Raw genomic sequence first — 26,657 nt, forward strand, 5'->3', positions numbered from 1 at the left:
CTGCAAGAGTGCGAAGTGGCTGGAGCCTAGCGGGGCCATGTGGCGCTAAGTACGTCAGTGCCGGGGACTGCATGACTGGGGACAGGTGAGTGTGATTGTGAGTGTGTGTGTACATTACTTTACAATTTGCCAAAGGCAATTAGATCCCCAAACTAAAGACTAATCTATTAATATATAACTTTTAATCAACGTATTAAGATAATGGGACAAACACAATTAAAAGCACTGAGTGCAGTGATCTGTTTTATATCACAAAAGCCATTACTTTAGCCACAGGGAATTTCCTATTCAGACTCATTCTCCCTGTCTCTGGCTAGCTAATGTGTTAATCCTATTGTAAATAATCACTGCGATCGCTATTTTAAAAAAACATTCAGTAGCCTTCCCAACATGTTTCACCACACTGGCGTCATCAGGGGGCTGAGGCTAATGCTGAATTACTATGCCTGCAAGGTCCTTTTAAAGATTTAGATATGACCTCATATTGTGCTTTGCCAATGAAAATCCTCAGTATATATTCCATTATATGCTCTTTAGCCAATCACTATTAGAGGAGTATATTACCTTCAATTCTTTCTGGATCGCTATTCGTTCTTATATCTGTCTCTCCTCAGCTTCTCCATCTCACTGGCCAGACTGACCAACTTCGTATTTCCCTCTCTGAGGTTAAAATCCAATCAGGATCTATTAAGTCTGGCCAGTGAGATTACATCTCTTATCATGATATTATCTCTGTCCGGGTCACAGTCCTCTGTCATCCCGTGTTTACGTCAGGTTACACAGACTGTGCTTGCTCCTGCTATGCGTCATCAGTCCCTGTGTTTACTAAGAGATAAACACACCGCGCGTGCTCCTGGACTTAGAACATTAAAGCACTGTTATCTCTCAGCACGCATGCGTTGAGACTTAGGGGTGCTTCACACACAGCGAGCTCGCTGCCGAGATCGCTGCTGAGTCACGCTTTTTGTGACGCAGCAGTGACCTCATTAGCGATCTCGCTGTGTGTGACACTGAGCAGCGATGTGGCCCCTGCTGTGAAATCGCTGCTCGTTACACACAGCCCTGGTTCGTTTTCTTCAAAGGCGCTCTCCCACTGTGACACACAGATCGCTGTGTGTGACAGCGAGAGAGCAACAAATGAAGCGAGCAGGGAGCAGGAGCCGGCGTCTGGCAGCTGCGGTAAGCTGTATCCAAGATAAACATCGGGTAACCAAGGTGGTTACCCGATATTTACCTTAGTTACCAGCCTCCGCAGCTCTCACGCTGCCTGTGCTGCCGGCTCCGGCTCTCTGCATATGTAGCTGCTGTACACATTGGGTTAATTAACCTGATGTGTACTGTAGCTAGGAGAGCAAGGAGCCAGCACTAAGCAGTGTGCGCGGCTCCCTGCTCTCTGCACATGTAGCTGCATTACACATCGGGTTAATTAACCCGATGTGTACTGTAGCTAGGAGAGCAAGGAAGCGGTGTGCGCTGGTAACTAATGTAAACATCGGGTAACCATACCCGATGTTTACCTTAGTTACCAGTGTCCGCAGCTTCCAGACGCCGGCTCCGTGCAAGCGCAGCGTCGCTTGCACGTCGCTGTTGGCTGGGGGCTGGTCACTGGTCGCTGGTGAGATCTGCCTGTTTGACAGCTCACCAGCGACCATGTAGCGATGCAGCAGCGATCCTGACCAGGTCAGATCGCTGGTCGGATCGCTGCTGCATCGCTAAAGTGTGAAGGTACCCTTAGTATTAAAACAGGATTTTGTATTACACAGCACATTCTCTGGGACTTAGAAGATTAGAGCAGTATACCATTCATATCGTCTGTATGGGGATCTATGCCTACTCCCACCACTGAGGATAGGAGCAAACAGTATATATAAACGCAAAAACAGCATTTTTGGAAAATTTTATATCATGAAGTATATATCCAAGAAATGTTTGTACTACCCCAGATACATATATATTCTACTGCTCTATTCCTACTTTTATATGAGAGGTAAATACATGTACATTAACCCCTAATATTTTCTTAGAATAAAAACACACTCAGGGAAATTTCTCATCCCTATCTTTACTGAACATGTTCACAAATAACCATCAGAGATATATCTTTAATAAAAGAAAAATATGAAAAATGAGAGGGGAGAATATTTTGGACAGAGAACTTCTATATCTATATTGGTATGACAGATATTATATCCTAATCATTGATATATTATGGCAATGAAAATATTTTAATTTTATCATAGATTGTTCAATTATACTACACCTATTGCTGCTATATTAATGTGCTACCTTTTTATCTGGGAGAGGAGATATTATTGGAGCATGGCTAAAGCTTGAGGTTTTATTTTATCTTTTATATCTTTAATCTATAGGTCCTACTTGTTTTAAGTCCAACAGAAATTTCTTATATTCATATTATCTTATATTGTATGGCAGTAGCTAAATTATCACAGAGAGCAGCAAAGTTCAAATAAATGCTGTGTATGTGAAGCCTTCATTCAGGCCATTGGGGCTCATAGAGTTCAATCTAAAAATCCACCTTGCTTCTTCCTTTAGTAGCAGCCTGTCCAGATTACCTTTTCTCGCACCTAAACTGATCTGTCTTATACCCCAAAATTTTAAATTTAGGGGATTTTCTGTATGGTAGCATCTCATATGTCTTGACAATGGTGTGTCAACTTTGGTATTAATTGTGCTTATGTGTTTAGAGATCCTCCTCCGAAATTCTTGAATTGTTTTTCCTGTATATAGCTTTTTGCACGGGCACTTTGCTATATATTTTATTCCTTTTGATTTACAGTTGATTTTATCTTTGATGACATATCTTCGATTATCCAAAGGATTGATAAACTCTTTAAGTTTCAACATGTAACCACAAAAAGAGCACGTGCCGCAAGGGTTAGAACCCTCCTGTAGTCTCGACAGCCAATTCATGTTGTTACTCTCATTCCTTTTACCTTGCACAAAATGACCATGTGTGAGGAATTCTCTCAAATTTTTCCCCCTACGATATGTAATATTTGGGGTAGATCCAATTACTGGCTTTAAATCAGGGTCTGCTCTTAGAATAGGCCAATACTTTTAAGAGTCCTACGGATCGCTGGGGCACACTCATCATAGGTTCCTATTACTCTAACTGGTGAATTATCAGATTTTCTTCCTCGATTTTCTATCAAGAGGTCATCACGATTCATCCCTTTTGCTCTATTAAAAGCTTTATACAGAACTTTTTTAGGGTATCCTCTTGCAATAAAAAATCTGAATAATCTGCCACATTCTGCCCCAAAGCTTTTATCATCAGAGCAGTTTCTACGTGCTCTCATGTATTGTCCTATCGGGATACCTGCTTTCAAAGCAGGTGGGTGCCAACTATCCCAATGCAACAAATTATTTGTTGCAGTGGGTTTTCTGTAAGTATTCGTCTGTATATTCCCCCTTTCATCAATAGTAATTGTCAAGTCTAAAAAATTAATGATTCTGTTTCCAATCTCCTGGGTAAAAAACATACCAATCTTGTTATTATTCAGAATTGTAACAAAATCTTGAAAAATATTTCTCTCACCATCTCATAGGATAAGTACATCATCGATGTACCTACCCCAAAATAATATGTGACTAGTGTAAAAACTCAGATCCTCCAAAAAAACAAAAACATCTTCCCATCACCCTAAAAATAAATTTGCAAAAGTGGGCACACAAGTCGTACCCATGGCGGTACCCCTATTCTGATGATATAGGGTACCGCCAAAGGTAAAAAAATTGTGCATCAACACAAACCGCAAAAGTGACAACAAAAATTCATTGTGAGGTGTAAATTGTTTACCCTTTGCTGCTAAAAAGTGACCTACAGCCGCTATTCCTAGCTCATGATCAATGTTGCTGTATAGTCCTTCAACATCTAGACTAGCCAGGATGGTCGTGTCCGATACATTTATGCCACGTAACTTAAGGACAAGCACTTTTGTGTCCCTGATGAAAGAGGGTAAGACTTGTACAAAAGGGGATAGCAGTTCATCCAAATATCTACTGGCACCCTCCGTAAGAGAATCATTTCCCGAGACAATCGGTCTTCCGGGTATAGGGACCACGTTCTTATGCACTTTTGGGAGTGCATAGAATGTGGCCAAAGTGGGACAAGGATTATACATTTCCTTATATTCATCTTCCGAAATTAAGGAAGCTGATAGTGCAACTTTTAACAAACTCTGTAAATCAAGAAGGAATCTTTTTGTTGGATCTTCAGTCAAGATCTTATACATTTTTTGTCATCTAACAACTTTTTAGCCATCTTTACATAATCCTCTGTGTCCATCAGGACAATATTGCCCCCTTTGTCTGAACCTTTTATGGTCACATTTTGTATTTCTTCCAGATCATTTAGGGCTTTCATTTCTAATTGGTTCAGATTTTTTAAAAGGCTATGTCGTTTATAATTAATCTTTTTGTGTGTACATGCCGCATGCAGGAGGGGGCGGAGCCAGCAGGGAAGTGTCGGCTTCCTGAACACGTAACTAGGGTAAATATCGGGTTACCAAGCAAAGCGCTTTGCTTGGATACCCGATATTTATCTTGGTTACCAGCTTACGCAGGCTGCCAGCGATGGCTCCCTGCACACTGTAGCTGTAAAAAGCCCTGCTTTTAGTGATCGAGCCGTTCTCGAACGTAACTCGAACTGTCGAGCTTTTTGCAAAAAGCTCGAGTTCGATCTCGAGCACCCCCCAAAATCACTCGAACATGAAATTGGCGAACCTCGAACCTCGAACATCGCTCATCTCTAGTCACTATACTACAATGCAAGCTAGCGTGGCGGTGCAACCACTGTCTGCCCCATGAATGGAATCTGCGTGCTCTTCATCCTCTGTGACTGTGGGGACAGCAGTCACACATGCTTTTTGAGGCAGACCTTACACTCCTTTACCCACAACAGCCAGTATGATTGTCATGTCGTCAGTTGTTTTGGAAGTGGAAACAGCTGCTGGTGTTGAGCTCTCTCAGACATCGAGAGAACCACCTTTGGATTAAGTCAACATTATATCCACGCCTGCACTTTTCTCACAGATTGGCTGGACTACCTGCAGTTAAAAATTGCGTAGCAAAAATGGACAGGTGTGTAGAATGCAGAGATGGTGTACCTTGCTTCACAGCAAAGAAACCCAAAAGAAGTATCCCAGACAATGTTAGTAGGCCCCTAAAAGTGTCAGCACTGTTTGGAAAATAAAATTGTGTATCAAAAATTGACATGTGTGTAGAATGCAGAGATGGTGTACCTTGCTTGGCAGCAAAGAAACCAAAAGGTAGTGTCCCAGACAATGTTAGTATGCCCCTAAAAGTGTCAGCAGTGTTTGCAATTAAAATTGCGTAGCAGAAATGGATAGGTGTGTAGAATGCAGAGACGATGTATGTTGCTTGGCAGCAAAGAAACCCAAAGGTAGTATCCCAGACAATGTTAGTATGCCCCTAAAATTGTCAGCACTTTTTGAAAAATAAAATTGCGTAGCAAAAATGGACAGGTGTGTAGAATGCAGAGATGGTGTACCTTGCTTGGCAGCAAAGGAACACTAAGTTAGTATCCCAGACAATGTTAGTATGCCCCTAAATGTGTCAGCACTTTTGGAAATTAAAATTGCAAAGCAAAAATGGATAGGTGTGTAGAATGCAGAGGTGGTGTACCTTGCTTGACAGCAGAGGAACCCTAACATAGCATCCCAGACAATTTTAGTAGGCCCCTAAAAGTTTAAGCCCTTTTTGCAATTAATATTGCAAAGAAAAAAGGGACAGGGGTGTGGAATGCAGAGGTGGTGTACCTTGCTTGATAGCAGAGGAACCCTAGCTTAGTATCCCAGACAAGGAAAGTATGCCCCAAGGAATTGCCTGAGCTGATTTAGCCAGACACTGTGATTAACCCCTGTACAGAGCTATCACAGACCTGCCTAGCAAAAATGGCTATGAACGGCTGTAATGTAGCCCTGAAATGGGCTGAATTTACAAGTAGTCCCTAATCCCTAAAGCGCTGTGCAAATTGCACTGTATGTCTATAGAGCACACAGCAGCAGCAGTGGGAGCAGGAGCGATGACTGTCACCCACCCGCAGCAGAGAGATAATGGTGGTGAAGGGGAAATTGGCCGAATCTTATAGGGCAAAGACATGTGACATGCACAGCAAATGACACATTCCCTTCCTTGTTTGGCAAAAATCCACTTTGCTGTGTGTGTGTCTGTGATTGGCTGACAACCTGGCCCGCCCCACTGTACGGGTGGTTAGAAAAAAATGAAATGGTGATCGCCATTGTTTCAGCCCTCAGCAGCAGCACTGATCTGAACCCCGTCCCCCCCGGAACACTATACGCTGAATTTTGATAATATCATGATTCACAGTGAATCACAGTATTACAGTGAAAGCCAGCTAGTAACTAGCTACGCTTTTTGGTGATCGAGCCCTTATCGAACGTTAACTCGAACTGCCGAACTTGAAACAAATCGTTCGAGTTTGTCGAACGACTCAAACACCGACCAAAATCACTCGAATTTGAAATTGGCGAACCGTTCGACTCGAACATCGCTCAACTTTAGTCTTCATCTTGTGATCCATTATTGGAAGTATCTTTAGTGCAGGGGAGCCGGCTCCTCTCCTTTCCATTAAGCTAATGTCTAAACACAGACATAACTATAATATTATTATAAGTTTCTAAATTACATTTTTATAACGTGATTTTTGTATGGCTTTTATAAAGTCTTTGTTTCTCAGACTGTATATAATTGGGTTAACAAAAGGAGTAAACACCGTATATAACAGTGATAGGATCTTAGTAATAGTTGATGACTGTCCATTTGGAGGCACAACATAAACACTGATCATAGTCCAGAAGTATATGGAGACCACAGTGAGGTGGGAGCTGCAGGTGGAGAAGGCTTTATGTCTACCAGAACTTGATGGGATCTTTAAGACTGACACAACAATATAAATATAAGACACTATAATGATTGTGACAGGAATAAAAGCAATTGGAATACTTAGCAAAAAAACCTCTAAGTGAACAACATAGGTGTCAGAACAGGAGAGTTCTAGTAAAGGGACAATGTCACAGAATATATGGTCAATAACATTTGGGCCACAAAAGCTTAGTTTTGCTGTAGTTATTATGTAAATCAAAACAATAGAAAATCCTAGCACCCAACAGGTGAGGGTCAATATAATACAACATCCACTTTTCATGATAGTGTTATAATGGAGGGGTTTACAGATGGCAACATACCGGTCATAAGACATCACAGCGAGGAGAAAACATTCAACAGTTTCTGAAGCACCTAAAAAATAAAACTGAGTGATGCAGCCAATAACAGTAATAGTTCCACCATTATTCAATAAGACATGGAGCAACTTAGGGACAATATCTGTGATCACCAAGATGTCAGTGATGGACAGTTGTGAGATGAAGAAGTACATCGGGGTGTGGAGGTTCTTGCTGGTGGACACCAAGGTGATGATCAGGAGATTTCCACATATTGTCCCAAAAGAAAGCACCAACAAAAGAAAGAACATGAAAATTCTTAAATCTTGGCTGACTTAAAATCCTAAAAGGAAAATCTCTATTACCGCTGTCAGTTGTTCTCCAACACCTGAACAATTTTATGGTAAGCTAGGTGAAAAAATAAGAAAAATACATTTCTATTTTTATTATTCAGTGTGTCCAATCTTTTATATATTTTTTTCAAAAATGCCATAGTGTACATTTTAAACAATATAAGTTGAGGTCATGTGACTCATTATTATTTGAATGAAAAAGCCTACATTGAAAATAAAGTATATAAAAATTAAAGCTAACTTTATACAATCTTAAAATGTAAATACTTTTATATCAAAGTATTTACATAGACGTTTTGACTACCATGGTACCTCAATATACCGTATTTTTTGGCTTATAACATGGACTTTTCCTTCCAATAATTGGGAGGAAAATAAGAGGTGCATTTTAAAATCCAAATGTATCTTACCGGGAAGTAGTATAGAATGGTTGCAGGAGGCAGGCGCTGTGCTGTAGCTTGTGCGGTGGGTTATACTGGGGTCTGTGCGGTGGCAGCAGGCTGTGCTGGGGCCTGTTTGGAGGAGGCAGCATGTGCTGAGACCTTTGCGGCAGGCTGTGCTGATGCCAGTGCCGTGGCCAGCTGTGCTGGGCCAGTGCCGTGGCAGGCTGTGAAGCAGGGGCATCCTGAAAATGTCAGAAGGGTAGGGTTCAAATAATGGCACCCGAGAGCTCCATCTGCACACGCATCACCTCTGACCGATTGATCTCCCAGCAGCAGACTTAATGAAAATGGTGCCCGGAGGTGGCGCATGCGCAGATGAGATCTAGGCTTGTCATTGAGCCAATAGCAAAATCTGTGCACGCGTTGACTCTGGACACCATTTCTTTGAAGCTTGCACCGCCGACAGTTTCTGGAAGTGTCCTACCTTACAGCATCTGGGACACCCACTGCTCACACAGTATCGCAATGCTCCACTTCCGCCCTTGCCTCCTGTGAGCCTGCTCCACAACTGCTGCCATCCCCCTGGTAAGAGAACACTGGATTGTAAGACGGACCCCATTTTTCTTACCTTTTTTAACTTTTTTTTCTATAAACTTGGGGTGCGTCTTATAATCTGGTGTATCTTATAAACCAAAAAAGACGGTAATTTTTTTTCATTGCACACTATCATTCTAAAGTAAATTAATTCAAATTTGAAAATGTATTTTCCTTAACTTTTCTTTTATTATCTATCGTATACTTATTATATTCATTCATAAAAAAACCTTAATTACTTAGAAATAGTTTAAAAAATGTTATCTACATAAAATATTATATATATATATATATATATATATATATATATATATATATATATATAAAAACCTACAACATGATATGTTTATACCACACAAAAAAAGTCATTAAGCTTTATAATTAAAACTAAAAAGTCAACAAATAAGCCCATAAATTATCTCCCAGCCCTCCACCCACTAATTTCAGATGAAGTATAGAATCAAACACCCCATAAATGTGGAAAGTACCTCAGAGTTCCTGATATTAGAGTACATTGCTTAATGTTTAAAATAGCAGAAATGGTCCAAGAAACCTAAAAAGAAAAAAACATGTACTTCTAAGATAAAAATACAATTTTTGCTTAGTAAATTTATAATATAGAATATTTTCTCAATATTGATAAAAAACTAAGTAAATTCAAATAAGAAGACAAATTTTTAACTCTGTAGTTTGTAAGAATTTTTTTTTGTTTGTCTCCTTCCTGATTTCCTAATATTTTGAATGTTTGTCACACTTAAATGTGATCACCAAACCACTGTAAATACTAGACGAAGATCACACAAGTAAACATACATTGCAGTTTATAAATACAGGTCTATTTCGTCAAGGAAAAACGAAATCCAAACAGGCAGGGTCTTGAGTGAAAAAGTGACTGAACCTACACCTAACAACTGGTTGTATCACCCCTAGAAGAAACAACTGTAATTAAGCGTTTGCGATAACTGGCAAAGAGTCTTTACAATTGGGGGGTTTTCCTAGCATGAGCGGCCTTTTTAAGGTCATGTCACAACATCTCAATCGGATTAAGGTCAGGAGTTTGACTAGGTCACTCTAAAGTATTCATTTTGGGGGTTTTATGCCACTCAAAGGTGGATTTACTGTTTTTTATTATCATTGTCCTGCTGCATAAGACCAGTGTGTTTCAGCTTGCAGTTGAAAACAGATAGCCAAACATTCTCCTTCAGGATTTTTTGGTAGACAGCAGAATTCATGGTTCAATTTACCACAAGTCTTCTAGGTCCTGAAGTAGCAAAAAAGCCCACGTCCATCACACCACCACTTCCACCCCCACCACCCCCATACTTTACTTTTGGTATGATGTTCATTTTCTGAAATGCTGTTACTCTAAGCCAGTTGTTATGGGATATACAGAACAGACCAAAAGTTTTGACACACCTTCTCATTCAAAGAGATTTCTTTATTTTTAGGACTCTGAAAATTGTAGATTCACATTGAAGGCATCAAAACTATGAATTAACACATGTGGAATGAAATACGTAAAAAAGTGTGAAACAACTGACAATATGTCTTATATTCTAGGTTCTTCAAAGTAGCCACCTTTTGCTTTCATTACTACTTTGCACACTCTTGGCATTCTCTTAATGAGCTTCAAGAGGTAGTCACCGGAAATGGTTTTCCAACAGTCTTAAAGGAGTTCCTAGAGATGCTTAGCACTTGTTGGCCCTTTTGCCTTTACTCTGCGGTCCAGCTCACCCCAAACCATCTTGATTGGGTTCAGGTCTGGTGACTGTGGAGACCAGGTCATTTTCCTGTTGAAAAATAAATGATGGTCCAACTAAACGCCAACCAGATGGAATAGCATTTCTCTGCAAGATGCTTTGGTAGCCATGCTGGTTTAGTATGCCTTCAATCTTGAATAAATCCCCAACAGTGTCACCAGCAAAGCACTCCCACACCATCACACCTCCTCCTCCATGCTTCACGGTGGGAACCAGGCATGTAGAGTCCATCCGTTCCCCTTTTCTACAAATACACGGTGGTTGGATCCAAAGATCTCAAATTTGGACTCATTAGACCAAAGCACAGATTTCCACTGGTCTAATGTCCACTCCTTGTGTTCTTTAGCCCAAACAAGTCTCTTCTGCTCATTGCCTGTCCTTAGCAGTGGTTTCCTAGCAGCTATTTTACCATGAAGGCCTGCTGCACAAAGTCTTCTCTTAACAGTTGTTCTAGAGATGAGAAGGTGTGTCCAAACGTTTGGTCTGTACTGTACATCTTGCAAAAAGTTCATCTTTTGTATTGCTAGTCCACAGAGTATTCTTCCAAATGTCTGGGGGATCATCAAGATGATTTCTCACAAAACTAAGATGAGCCCTTAGGTTCCTTATGCTTAAGGCCCCTTTCACACGTCAGTGATTCTGGTACGTTTGTGCTTTTTTTTAAACGTACCAGAATCACTGACATACGCAGACCCATTATAATGAATGGGTCTGCTCACACGTCAGTGATTTGTCACTGCATGTGTCTCCGTGCGGCGTACCCGCGTGTGCGTGATTGCTGCACGGAGACATGTCCATTTTTTTCTGGCATCACTGATGTTCCACAGGCCACGCAGTGGTGTGGTCCGTGAAACACGTGCCAGAAAAAAATGTGCTTTTAAAATAAAAAACATTTTAACTCACCCGGCGTCCAGCGATGTCCTCTGCAGCCCATTCTCCCTGCTCCTTCTGTGCCGGCTGATTACTGTCGTGCATATTCATTATGCGTGACACAGCCGACCTGGAAGCAGCTCCTGCAGGGGTCACCGCCGGCCGGATGCTGCGTCACGGAAGCATCAGCACCATGGACAGCGGGAGCGGGCGCAGGTGAGTGAATCTCTAAGTGCAATCACGGGCCACGGAGAACGGAGCCCGGATTGCACTTAGACAACCCACGTGTGCCATGATTTTCGGCACACGCAGGGACATGTGTGTGTTTTACACGCCAGTGAAAAACGTCTGTGTTTTTCACTGACGTGTGAAACGGGCCTAACAATGTTTTTGATTTTGGAACGTTGCCATGCAGGCCATTTTTGTCTAGTCTCTTTCTTACGGTGAAGTTGTAAACACTGACCTTAATTGAGGAAAGAGAGGCCTGCATTTCCTTTGATGTTGTTCTGGCGTCTTTTTTGAATGCCTAGATGAGTCACGGCAGCGCTTTTGGAGTAATATTTGTTGGATGTCCACTCCTGGGAAGGTTCACTACTTTTCCATGTTTTCACCATTTGGGGATAATGGCTCTTACTGTGGCTCACTGGAGTCTCAAAACTTTAAAAATGGCTTATACCTTTTCCAGACTGATAGATCTCAATTACTTTGTTTCTCATTTGTTCCTGGATTTCGTTGCGTCACGGCATGATATCTAGCTTTTGAGGATCTTTTACTCTACCTCATTTTGTCAGGCAAATCCCATTTAATTGATTTCTTGCTTGAGAACAGGTATGGAAGTAATCAGGCCTGAGTGTGGAAAGGGAAATACAACTAAGCTTGCCAAAGATGTGACAAATCAGTTAGTCTATATTTTATGGAAAAAAATATTAGTTTTTCAAGGCCCTATATGAGTGGATTTATTTTTTTCATAATAGTAAAAACCTTCATTTGTAAACTGTATTTTGTCTTTGCTGGCGTTATCTTTGTCTCTTTGTCTAGTACATACATTTGTTTGGTGATTGGAAAAATGAACGTGTGACAAACGTGCAAAAGAATATGTAATCAGAATGGGGGCAAACACTTTTTCACACCACTGTATATCTGTGGCATATTAACCCTTAACCTCCTCTGCTAATTTTTTATTTTGCATTTTATTTTTTCATCTTCTTTTATAAATAGCCGTAACTTTTTTTTACACTTTCATTGACCTACAAAGTATTTTTTATTGGTTAGTTTGACAAGATGTAGTTTTCAACTTTCTTTCCTACCATATGAAGAAAGGGAAAATGGCAAAAAAAATTCTAAGTGAAGTAAAATAGTAAAATAATAAAATTCGGCCATTGTTGTTTGGATTTTATTTTTAGAGCTTTAAATGTACAGTAAAATCTGCACTGAAAAAAGATTTTACAGGTTAGAATTATTATGATGATACCCAATGTACAGATTTTTTTTTTTACTATTCTATTTGCTTACAAAAATTCAGGATTTTTTTAAAAAATAAAAGTTTTTATTGACATTTCCTGAGAACTGTAAGGCTACGTGCCCACGGGACTATGTACGCGCGGATATATCCGCAGGTACATCCGCAGGTTTCCTGCAGCAGCTCCCCGGAATCCGCAGCTATTGCGGAATTCCAGCGAAATATCTGCTGTAAATCTGCGGACATTCATTCGACTTACCTGCGGAAGTCCCGCCCTGTATCTCCATAGTGGAGAGACGAGATTTCCACAGGTATTTCCACATGAATAATTGACATGCAGTTATGTGCGGCTGCGGGACATCCGCAGCATATTCCGCAGCCGCACATACCGCAGCATAGACACAGCACTCCTCATGTCCCATAGGATAACATGGGGAGTGTCTGTACATGCTAAAACAGCGGATTTATCTAGAAAATCCAGATAAATCTGCAGGCTTTCCTCGGCAAAATCCGCGCATACAGAGTCCCATGGGCACATAGCCTAACTTTGTAGTACTACAATCAATTAAGCTGTTTGGTGACTTGATTTTCTGCATGGCTTGCTGATATATTTGCATACTATGTAGACAGAAAAAAAATAAAATAAGCTGTTTAGATATTTTTTCATCATGGATTAATTATTTTTAGATTTTGATAAATTGGCAAATTCTAGACAGTCATTTCTTGATTGTGAACTAGAGATTCAAAATTTAACATTTATTTATGTTTTATCCTTTTATATATATATAATTTTTTTATATTTTTGTACATTTTATCTCTTGTTTAATTTATTTGTTAGTCTATTTAAGGAAAAAAAAATCTGTAACTGTCTAGTCATTTCAGCAATATAAAGCAATAGCGCAGTAATAATGTATGTTGAAAAAATTCCAGTCTTCTATGGCAATCAAACAAAGGATGGACATCAAGAAGAGAACCCATGACTGGCACTTTAGCATTCACCCAGCACCCGGCTGTCATAGTATCAATTTAGCTCCTTGTGATTGCATCAAACTAAAATTAAAGTACAATTAAAAACAATTGTGAGCAGATATTTTATTAAGATGCAGCTTAAATAATTAAATAAAATAAATAAGATAAAAAAATAATATATTTGGTATTATATTTTCCATAAAAGTCTGATCATTTAAAATACAATATAAAATACCATTTGTTCTACTCCAAAAAGAAAGAAAAGAAATTTGAAACACCAGAATTACTGTTTTTCTCACGCCACACTCCTGGTAAAGAATGTAATAAAAGTATTCAGAATGCCGTATGCATCCAATAAGTTATTAATATAAATGTCAGCTTTGTGATTTAAAATAAACTCCAAAATACAGACCCATTGAGGAAATGTAATGTTTTGCTTAAAAAATAAAATAATAATAATTTAACACAAAAAAGATGTATAAGTTTAGTAATGCTTGAATCTTATTGACCCAGAGAATCATATGTAAAGATCATTGTATGGCAAAAAAAAACAAAACAATATTGGAATTGTTGGTTTATTTCATCATTTCACCCAATTTGATTTTTTCCTGTATTTCAGCCCTTTATATGGTAAAATAAAAGATGTCATTCAAAATTACAATTTCTCCCTCAAAATACAGAGTTGACAGAAAAAAAAGGATCTGGCTCTTGAAAGAATTAAAGAAAAAAATTGCAGCACATAAATTAAATATTGCCAAGTCTTAAAAGGGTTAAGCAAAAAATTAGTTGAACCTCATTACCCAATTTTTTATGTAAAGAATATATTCCCAAATACTTTTAGAGAAATCTTAAATAGAAAATGATATATGTTTGTTCAAAAAATATTTCTTAGAATACTTACAGGTTTTTTTTTTACTCTTAAATGTCAAAACTATTGTGAAGAAATATCCTGGAGGAAAAAAAAATAATAGTTGTGTTCTGTGGCTGACAGATACATGCATATGAAAAACACTGGACATTTATATACAAAATAAGAGGCAAGGAGCCAGATATGAGACTTGAGAGATATTTTTCCAGTTTTCTCCAGTGTCTATTTTGCAGTCACAATTCTAAAATTAAAATTGTTAATAAATTGATTAGAGAATATGGGAATCTATTAATTTGTTGTTTACACAAAGAACATAAAAAAGAGCAGCTTGAATTTAAAAAGTAGAGGGACAAGTCACAATATAATTTTAGATTCTGGAGAGTGGTTAGTCCATGGACTGCTTTTTGATACTTTTAAAAAGTATGTTTTGAAATTATTTATCAAAGTTTCCAGAATTTTTAAAGATAAAAAAATATGAAAATGATAATAATAGTGAAATATACAGAAACTGTTCATATAAGCTGGATTGCAACTGAAAAATAAAAAATAAATAAAATAAAATAAATAAAAATGAATAAAATAAATAAAAGAAAATAAATATTAAAATATAATGGGAATGTTCTCTTGACATGACTTTCGAAAAACATTACTTACATACCTAAGAAATTAATTAACATTTGTTGAAAGTTTTTAGTCAATTTCCAAAGCTAAACATTGCTTGTAAGTAGAGATAAGTGAATCAATGTGATGAAAATATTATTCAGCATAAATTTTATATAGAATTCAAAGGTCTCGGCAAATTGGAACAATTGGAAATTTTTCATTGTGTGCACAGCAAAAAAAATGCCACCGTGATTCAACACATTGCTCACATGATCCCAGGGAAATATACACAGTGTTCCATTAATTCCTTAGTACTATCTCGTCACTTGGTCACAGCCAATAAGGAGGAAATGTATAGATCTGTGGACAAAAGAAGCGCAAATAGGGTATTACCCCAATAATATGGGGTGAGGAGGGGGGAGTGAATACTCACCAGATGGAGTTGTGCAAGTCACAACCCCTTTAACAGCATGTAAAATATTGATCCAGGCAGCAGCCACCCGAAGGCAGATAACAGAGAATAGTAGAGATAGGTGATAATGCCGCGCCACAGATCACTCCAGGAACCGTAAGATTAACGTATCTTTATTGGCATAGGTCTACGCGTTTCAGGAGCACCGCTCCCTTCCTCAGGACCGTGAAGAACTAAGAGACATCAAATCTAAAATGGTGTCCACTGACATACATTAAATAACCCCATTGATGTCATAAGGACCATCCCTCATGAAAAAAACGAGCGGGAAGAACACGTTGCATTAAAAAAACACATGACACCATATAAACATTTGCATATACAAATTAGTGAACACTGTGTGCAAAAACATTAGAAACATGAACCGTATCTATAGATAAAAAAAGTGAGAAAAATAATTATAAGAACCTCTATCTAACCTTCGCAGATCCAGAGTATATGTACAAAAAATGTGTTAAAAGATATATATCCAGAAATAGAACCAATAAAGGTATGATGTACAAATCAAATAAATGTGTGATAAAATATGTGTAATGATGGTATACACCACCCATGGAACTAGGGGCTAGAACCCCCTCACTTAGGCAAAAAGCAGAACAGAACATGAAAGTAACCACCGAGATCCATTGTAGCCACCGCGGCATGTGTGAAAAGTATATTAAACACCAAGTGCTATCAGTGGGTAAGAGAATATGGACGGGGGTAGAATAACCCTTGAAGTGCTGTGAAAAACCGGTGTATAGGTACTGTGATAACAGCCGAGGGAGTGATAAGTGAAAACACTGCAGGCATGCCCCTACTGACTGCAGTTCACGGGAGTTCAATATCGTGGGAAAAAAAGCCACTGCGCCTGCGCCCGAGAGCTGGCAGGTCAACGAAGTTCAAAACCGTGGGAAGAAAGACCAGAGCGCATGCGTCCCTTCCAAAGCAAGAACCCAGTGTTAGTGCTATTGTAAAGAAGCCTCCGTATGACTAAAAAAGTGAAGTAAGATGAAAAGCAAAGGGTATATTGAAAAACAGAAATTTTCTTATATATCTTACAACCAATGATGTCCTACATTAAGCCCGTATTGGTGGGCAAGAACCGATAGGCAAAAATATATATATGTGTGTGCGGTTACTATGCTGGACCCGACCACGGACAAAACCGCTGGTCCAAGGGGCCAGAACTTAAAATAGACATACAAATCCCGTCCGTAGGACAAAATATATATATACATAAAAAAGGGTATTCAAAAGACACAGATCATAAAATATAAATAAACAAATAAAGGGATATAAATATAACAAATATAAATATATATAAGAATTAAAAATAGCCTATGCATTGTCAATTATAATTGATAAAAACCCGATAGGGAATAAAAAAATATATAAAAGGACAATATAAATACCTAAATATACCATAAAAAATACATATAAAAACCTAATGCATCCTCATTAATGAAACAAATCTGTAATCTCGTTGAGCCCCCGTGGTTTGAGAGTGTTAAGTCTATATATCCAGAATGTCTCTTTCTTATTCAGTACCCTCAATCTGTCAGGAACATGTGGAGGTATTTGTTCAATGGGAGTCACTTTGAGATTTATTTTCTTCCCATGTATTAGAGTGGTGTGCCGTGACAGACCATGGAGCATAAAGCCCACCTTAATGTTGTGTCTGTGGGAGTTTATACGATTGTGTAATGATTGTGTCGTCCTCCCTATATAACGTTTTCCACAGTCACATTCGAGTGGCCTCACCTGCCAGTCTGACTTTGTTATTTATTTAATCGAATGTGACTGTGGAAAACGTTATATAGGGAGGACGACACAATCATTACACAATCGTATAAACTCCCACAGACACAACATTAAGGTGGGCTTTATGCTCCATGGTCTGTCACGGCACACTACCCTAATACATGGGAAGAAAATAAATCTCAAAGTGACTCCCATTGAACAAATACCTCCACATGTTCCTGACAGATTGAGGGTACTGAATAAGAAAGAGACATTCTGGATATATAGACTTAACACTCTCAAACCACGGGGGCTCAACGAGATTACAGATTTGTTTCATTAATGAGGATGCATTAGGTTTTTATATGTATTTTTTATGGTATATTTAGGTATTTATATTGTCCTTTTATATATTTTTTTATTCCCTATCGGGTTTTTATCAATTATAATTGACAATGCATAGGCTATTTTTAATTCTTATATATATTTATATTTGTTATATTTATATCCCTTTATTTGTTTATTTATATTTTATGATCTGTGTCTTTTGAATACCCTTTTTTATGTATATATATATTTTGTCCTACGGACGGGATTTGTATGTCTATTTTAAGTTCTGGCCCCTTGGACCAGCGGTTTTGTCCGTGGTCGGGTCCAGCATAGTAACCGCACACACATATATATATTTTTGCCTATCGGTTCTTGCCCACCAATACGGGCTTAATGTAGGACATCATTGGTTGTAAGATATATAAAAAAAATTTCTGTTTTTCAATATACCCTTTGCTTTTCATCTTACTTCACTTTTTTAGTCATACGGAGGCTTCTTTACAATAGCACTAACACTGGGTTCTTGCTTTGGAAGGGACGCATGCGCTCTGGTCTTTCTTCCCACGGTTTTGAACTTTGTTGACCTGCCAGCTCTCGGGCGCAGGCGCAGTGGCTTTTTTTCCCACGATATTGAACTCCCGTGAACTGCAGTCAGTAGGGGAATGCCTGCAGTGTTTTCACTTATCACTCCCTCGGCTGTTATCACAGTACCTATACACCGGTTTTTCACAGCACTTCAAGGGTTATTCTACCCCCGTCCATATTCTCTTACCCACTGATAGCACTTGGTGTTTAATATACTTTTCACACATGCTGCGGTGGCTACAATGGATCTCGGTGGTTACTTTCATGTTCTGTTCTGCTTTTTGCCTAAGTGAGGGGGTTCTAGCCCCTAGTTCCATGGGTGGTGTATACCATCATTACACATATTTTATCACACATTTATTTGATTTGTACATCATACCTTTATTGGTTCTATTTCTGGATATATATCTTTTAACACATTTTTTGTACATATACTCTGGATCTGCGAAGGTTAGATAGAGGTTCTTATAATTATTTTTCTCACTTTTTTTATCTATAGATACGGTTCATGTTTCTAATGTTTTTGCACACAGTGTTCACTAATTTGTATATGCAAATGTTTATATGGTGTCATGTGTTTTTTTAATGCAACGTGTTCTTCCCGCTCGTTTTTTTCATGAGGGATGGTCCTTATGACGTCAATGGGGTTATTTAATGTATGTCAGTGGACACCATTTTAGATTTGATGTCTCTTGGTTCTTCACGGTCCTGAGGAAGGGAGCGGTGCTCCTGAAACGCGTAGACCTATGCCAATAAAGATACGTTAATCTTACGGTTCCTGGAGTGATCTGTGGTGCGGCATTATCACCTATCTCTACTATTCTCTGTAATAAGGAGGAAATGTCATAGCCTGTATAAAAGTTTAAGCAGGGAGTGCAACGGTGATCATAAGGTGGTTTAGAATAGTAAGAAGACGTAAGAGCCTACAGCTCAGCAATACAGACAAGAAGAGACAGCCAAAAACATTGGAAAATGTCTTCAGTTAAAAATGGAGGTGGGAATGTCCAGCTCAATTGAATTCGGCATAAAATAAACCTTTTTTTCAAACATGTAAAATGCATGTAAGAGCAGTGAATAGTTGGTGACCATTAACCCCTTTATGACACATGACGTACTGGGTACATCATGGATCATTGCACGTTAATCCCCACCGGATGCCGCGGCAGCCGGCAGTGATTCCTGCACATGTCAGCTTATTTGAACAGCTGACATGTGCGGCTTTCAAACACGAGTGGGTCCGGGATTCACTTGTGCCTGTTAACCCCTTGCATCTTGGTGTCAAAATGTGACAGTGAGATGAAACAGTGCGCCGCGATAAGCATTCACTTTCCTGGCACCATTGGAAGTCATGTGAGGTGATCACGTGGATCCGATGGTTGTCATGGTAGCATAGGGTAATATGTGAGAGTAAAGCAGCTTTTCTGCAGCGGTGATCTACAAAAAGGAACAAATGATCAGACTGCTGATTCTTATAGTCCTCTAAGGGGACTAGTACATTTAAAAAAAGATGAAAAAAGTTTTCAAAAGTTTTTAAATAAACCTAAAAATTCAAATCTCCCCCCATTCGCCCATTGAAGAATAAAGGGTTAAAAAATAAAAAATATACACACATTTGGTATCACAGCGTTCAGAAATCTATCAAAATATAAAATCTATTAATCTGATTGGTAAATGGCGAAGCAGAAAAATAAAAATCCAAACATCATAATTACGTTATTTGGTCACCGCATATTTTGTGCAAGATGTGATAACATGCGAACAAAAAATGGTACAATTAGAAATGCCAGCTCAAGATGCAAAAAATAAGCCATCACTGAGTCATAAATCCCAAAACATGAGAACACTACGGATCGTGGAAAATGGCGAAAAAATTCCCAATTTTTTTAGATATACTTGTGAATTTTTTTAACCTCTTAGAACCCTATACATGTTTGATTTCTTCAAACTTGTTTACCTGAGGCATGACACCGACACATCAGTTTTACCATATAGTAAACATGACTAATAAAATATCCCAAAAACAGTTGGCAATCACACTTTTTTTGCAACTTTTTGCACTTGGAATTTTTTTGCCATTTTCCAGTACACTGTATGGTAAAACTAATAGTTTAATTCAAAAGTACATCTCATCCCACAAAAATAAGCAAATTATATGACAAGATTGATGGAAAAATAAAAAAAGGTTACAGCTCTCGGAAGCTAAGGAGAAAAAAACCCGGAAAAACGGAAAATCACCCTGTGTGCATTTTTAACCTTCAGTATTGCCATTTATTTGATGTTTTGCGCTGGAAGGAACAATTTCAGAAAATTTGCATTTTGCAAAAATTTATTTATTTTCTGTGTTCTGATGCTGCAATTTACTTTCTGTATTTGAATGCTACTTGAATTTTACATACATCCACATTCTGGAAAATATGCATCTTTTCTATTTTGCTTTATGAAAATCCAGCAAAATAGTGGCCAGCTGCAGCCTCAGATGTTGCTGAAGATTAAATTGCCAATAAAAAGTTAGAAAAAAAATACTCATCTCACTGCTCACCTATCTGGCTACCTTCCCAGCTCTCTGATCACTGTCAAGTCCAACACATCTCCATCACTTCTTATCTCCATCCTAAAGGGTGCTTTCATGCAGCAATATTGGTAACGATATATTGTCGGGGTCACGTCGGTAGTGACGCACATCAGGTGCCGTTACTGACATCGCAGCGTGTAACACAAATGAGCCATGCAGTCCACGACACTGACGTCCTCCTGGCACTCTGCACACATGGTCCCGCTCGGCTTTCCCGCGGTGATGAAGTCCCGACCTCAGCGCTGTCACTGTCCTCCATGGCCGCCGCTTGTCACATCACCTTCTCTCGCTTCCGACCCGAGACTGACTAGCGGTGACGTCACGGGCCTCTTGCGATACTTGGCTGTGAAGGCGGCGGTCATTGAACTCAGTGACAGGTGCTGTCGGCAGTGCAGGAGATCAGCGCAGGTAATGTACCTTGCTGACAGCAGCACTTGTCATCCCCTGCAGTGACCTGGGCTGACCCATTGATGTTAGCTCAGGTCACTGCACTGCTCTCCTAGCCAATGGGGAACATCCTGCTCTTCATTGACTGGGACAGTGTGGATCGTTATGGCAACCCCTTGGATTACACCAGACCTGGATTTGTTTGTCTTCCTATTAAATTGGTTGAAGAGGGAATGTATTGGGGAGTATTTTTTCAAATAAAAATGTGTTTGTCGTCTATTTTTTTTATTACTGACTGGGTTGGTGATGTCGGGTATCTGATAGACGCCTGACCTCACCAACCCCAGGGCGATGCCAGGTGACATTACACATCTGGTATTAACCCCATATATTACCCCGTTTGCCACCGCACCAGGGCGCGGGATGAGCTGGGGCGAAGCACCAGGATTGGCACATCTAATGGATGCGCCACTTCTGGGGCGGCTGCGGCCTGCTATTTTTAGGCTGGGGAGAGTCCAATAACCATGGACCTCCCTAGTCTGAGAATATCAGACCCCAGCTGTCTGCTTTACCTTGGCTGGTGATCCAATTTTGGGGGGACCCCTACGTGTTTTTTTTTAATTATTTATTTAATTTAAAATAACAGTGTGGGGTGCCCTCAGTTTTGGATTACCAGCCAAGGTGAGGTTGCCAGCTGTGGTCTGCAGGCTGCAGCCGTCTGCTTTACCCTAGCTGGCTACAAAACTAGGGGGAACCATACGTCATTTTTTTTTCATTTTTTTGGCTAAATACAAAGCTAAGCACCCCTTAGTGCCACATGAAAGGCACCAAAGGGTGCAAAATTACAAAATGCAGGAGAGTGGGACATTATGTGTCTTTCTGCCATTATAATGACAGAAAAGACTGATATGAAGTGCACAAGCACAAGAAAATCACCAGAGCGCTCTACGCTGTGAAAAGCAGTACAAAATGGCACTGGAGTGAACATGTGACCGCCTCATGTAGGATGAAGCTATGGATCCTGGGTAAATTTATGCATTTACCCTCCTTCAGTTTTTTTGCAGTACACAAAAAAAACGGAAGGTACACGGATGACAAACAGATGACATACGGACCGTCTACGGAACGGAAACGGATGCCACACGGATGCACCCGTGAATAAAAACGGACTGTTTTTTGCAGACCGCAAAAATGGATCGGTCGTGTTAATGTAGCCTTATTCTGATCTGCCGTTTATAAACAGCAGGCAGAAATAAGTGAATAATGCCCCCCAGCGTCAGAAAATCTCCGGGGTTTCAGGGCTAGCTGAGACCCTGGAGATCATGATTCAGGACGGTTTTTCCGGTCCCCGCTCACGTGATCACAGGTATACACCGTACACCGATGATCACGGAACAGTAAATGACAGCGCCAGTAAAAAATTATTTATCTCCCATCTGGCATGAACAAACATGATAAATCTCCTCCCCGGTCCCCTCCGGTCCCCCGATGTCGCCAAAGTGCCCCCCCTGATGCCCTCCCATAAATCCAAGATGGCCGCGCGCACAGCAGCGCGCCGGCCGCATTCACCCTACTCCTCCCCAGGCCCTGCCAGATCACCCCCTATAACCCCACCGGTGTTCCCCGGTGTCCCACGGTACCTGTGCAGCGTTGATTCCCCCACGGCCCTCTCCTTCACAATAGACGCTGCCGCATGCACAGAGCGGCTGTCAGCTCAGCTTCCTGTGTTCAGACACAGTGAGTGGTGGTTATGCATCTGTAAGCTAAATGGGTAGCACGGTGGCTCAGCGGTTAGCACTGCAGTCTTGCAGCACTGAGGTCCTGGGTTCAATTCTCACCAAGGACACCATCTGCAAGGAGTTTGTATGTTCTCCCCGTGTTTGCGTGGGTTTCCTCTGGGTACTCCGGTTTCCTCCCACACTCCAAAGACATACAGCGCTATGGAATTAATAATGCTATATAAATGAATAAAATATTATTATTACTGCAATGCCCTGCTCATGAGGTAAGGAACATAATTGATCAGGAGAGCTATATACTACATTTCCAAATGGAGGGATTTGCTTTTATAGTTTCCCTGCTGAACGACTACCAAACAAGAGAGTCCGTTATACGCCACAAGAAAACACATCTAAATAGCGAGCTCTGTTGTTAAGTATTCATTCAGCTGGATAACTGGACTTAAAGGGGTATTCCATCTCCAAGATCCTATCCCCAATATATAGTAGGTGGAATAGCAATAATATCAGCAAATACCAATATTTGGAAATGTAGAATAGTTCTCCTGACTAGGCATGCCCTTACCTCATGAGCAGGGCATTGCAGCTTTGTTAGCAACCATTACGACATGGACTCTGCTGCTGTGGACCCGGGGAGAGTGAGTGCAGATTCATTGCACCCACACTCCTCACATGAAGGGTCTGCACTCCTAGAAAATGTGGGATACGTTCCCTGAGTGTCTCCCCCCCATATTCTAGACGGTCCAGAGTTGTCGTGGGACCCCTTTGTTTTTTTTCTTAGAAGAAATTGGTGAAAGAGGAAATGTTTTGGGGACTGTTTTTTCAAATAAATTTCTTTTGTCGATTTTTTTTTTGTTAGTACTGACAGTTTATGATGTTGGGTATCTAATAGACGCCATGACATCACAAACTGCTGGGCTTGATGTCAGGTGACCTTACAGCTAGTATCAACTCGATTTATTACCCCGTTTGCCACTGCACCAGGGCACGGGATGAACTGGGGTGAAGCGCCAGAATTGGCGCATCTAGTGGATGCACCACGTCTGGGGTGCCTGCGGCCTGCTATTTTTAGGCTGTGAAGGCCCAATAACTATGGACCTTCCCAACCTGAGAATACCAGACCACAGCTGTCCGCTTTACCTTGGCTGGTGATCCAATTTGGGGGGGACCCTACTTTTTTTGTGTAATTATTAATATTTATAAAATAATTATAAAAAAAGAGCCTGGGGGGACCTCCACATTGGATCCCCAACCACGGTAAAGCTGCCAGCTGTGGTTTTCAGGCTACAGCTGTCTGCTTTACCCTAGCTGGCTATCAAAAATGGGGGGACCCAACGTCATTTTTTTTTTAACTATGTTTTAAATAGAAAAAATGAATGGGCTTCCCTGTATTTTGATTGCCAACCAAGGTAATGGCAGGCAGATGGGGGTGGCAACCCATAGCTCTCTGCTTTATCTGCGCTGAGAATCAAAAATACCGCGGAGCGCTACGTCATTTTTTTAAAGATTTATTTTTACAGCACTGTGATGTCCAGCAATCAAAATACAGGGAAGCCCGTTTTGTTTTTAGTTATTTAAATAAATAATTAAAAAAAATATATATGGGCTCCCGCTGCATTTTTTTGTATTGCTAGCTAAGGGTAATCCAAGCAGCTACTGGCTGCTAACCCCCACTGCTTGGTGTTACCTTCACTGGCAATGGAAAATCCAGGGAAGCATTTTTTATTTTTTTTGCCAAAAAACTACAAAAAAAGGACGTGAGCTTCGCCATATTTTGTATGCTAGCCAGGTATAGCAGGCAGGTGCTGGAAGAGTTGGATACAGCGCCAGAAGATGGCGCTTCTATGAAAATGCCATTTTCTGAGGCGGCTGCAGACTGAAATTCGCAGCAGTGGGGCCCAGAAAGCTCAGGCCAACCTGTGCTGCGGATTCCAATCCCCAGCTGCCTAGTTGTACCTGGCTGGACACAAAAATGGGGCGAAGCCTAAGTCATTTGTTTTCTAATTATTTCATGAAATTCATGAAATAATAAGAAAAGGGCTTCCCTTTATTTTTGCTTCCCAGCCGGGTACAAATAGGCAACTGGGGGTTGGGGGCAGCCGTACCTGCCTGCTGTATCTGGCTAGCATACAAAAATATGGCGAAGCCCACATAATTTTTTCAGGGGGCAAAAAACTCCTGCATACAGTCCTGGATGGAGTATGCTGAGCCTTGTAGTTCTGCAGCTGCTGTCTGTCTGTATGGAGAAGAGCAGACAGCAGCTGCAGAACTACAAGGCTCAGCATACTCCATCCAGGACTGAATTTTAATTGAGATTTTTTAAAATAAAAAATCCCCAATAAACCAGCGCTGATAAGAGGTTTTTTTATTAATATTTTATACTTTTTATTGCTATCCTTGTTTTAGACACAAATTTATTCAAAACAATTCACACAATAGAACAAGGAAAAAGAAAGAAGAATAAACCACATATGGTAGAAATAAAAATAAAAGTAAAAATAAAGAATAAGTAATTGAGTGCAGCAAACAGATACCAGGTGTCTGGTTGCAGTACCCCGGCCGGTAGTAGAGCAATTATTAAATCTAGTATAGTATATCTGCCAACGTTGTAAACAATGACTCCGTAGAGGCAAAATATCAAGTAATTTGACTACTATGCATGAATCGTCACATGTGCAACCAACATGAATTACTGTGAGAATCTTACTGGCTAAAATACAGAATAACGGGCCTACACAACTACTAGCTGACAAATTAACCATGTCTGCTGCTTCTTCCTCCTCTTGTGTCACCATAAAAAGTATTTTCACACAGGTCTCCGACAGCAAAAACTCCACTTATTTAACCATGACACACGGTGAGTGAGAGCCCATAAGCTGTTACAAAAGGGACCATGCCTGGTGCTTTTGACCCATTTGGTGGATACAGATTATTTACGAAACCTGATGTCCGCTGCAGTCTCCCAGCACCAGTTGCCCAGTCAGCATTACTTATCTAATAAACCTGTGTCTGCGCTATACCATTATCTGGCATTCAACATTACCTTTTACTTGAAAAACTCTGCGTCTCAAAGGATGCATTTCACCGCTGACACCTGGATGAGCAAGCATGGCCAGCGGCATTACATCTCACTGATTAGGCAGTTGGTTACTCTGGTGGCTGCAGGGGAAGGCAGGGAAGGGACTGTTTCCCAAGTCTTAAAATCCCCAAGGCTTGTGGGACAAATCTCTGGATTTACTGCTTCCTCCACTGCTTTTGCTTCCTCCACCTCCTCTAGGGCCTTCACCTATGCTTTAATGTAATGCAGGTTCCAACATTGCAGAGAAAATCCCCCCACCTCCGTATAGCTCAGCCAGGGCTCAATGCAATCAGGCATTGTTGAAATTAATCAGCATTGCAGAACAAAATCACACAGCTGCAGATTTGTGGAGCACTATCTGGGCCAAGTTTTATAAATGGCTGTTTCCACTGAACCTTGGAAGGTCATGTGCTATCATGTTGCAAACCTGTTGGAGGCCCTATGCTTTGGTGACATCACAAATGTGTCTTGCATGGCTCACGTCCTCATCGTGTTTATGAAAAAAATTCTAGCCCTCTATTTAGACCTGGATGTGCCGGTTAACCAGTTGATATGCGATTCGCCGATATGGTAGTAGAAATCTCAGTTCAGTCCTTGCTACAGGGCCGATACCACGCAGCCATGTTGCTTTGTTAGACTATTTGTAGTCTGTGCCAATTGTTGCCACTTTTCCTGTTGTGTGACCT

General features: G+C 40.2%; 1 pseudogene; it reads right to left on the reverse strand.

Annotated features, from left to right (window-relative positions):
• Window positions 1-6,682: 6,682 nt before the first annotated feature.
• Window positions 6,683-26,014, reverse strand: LOC142302960 (olfactory receptor 1468-like; annotated as a pseudogene).
• Between the last annotated feature and the right edge of the window lie 643 nt (window positions 26,015-26,657).

This window comes from Anomaloglossus baeobatrachus, chromosome 4 (assembly GCF_048569485.1).
Source record: "Anomaloglossus baeobatrachus isolate aAnoBae1 chromosome 4, aAnoBae1.hap1, whole genome shotgun sequence".
In the NCBI taxonomy this organism is placed as follows: domain Eukaryota; kingdom Metazoa; phylum Chordata; class Amphibia; order Anura; family Aromobatidae; genus Anomaloglossus; species Anomaloglossus baeobatrachus.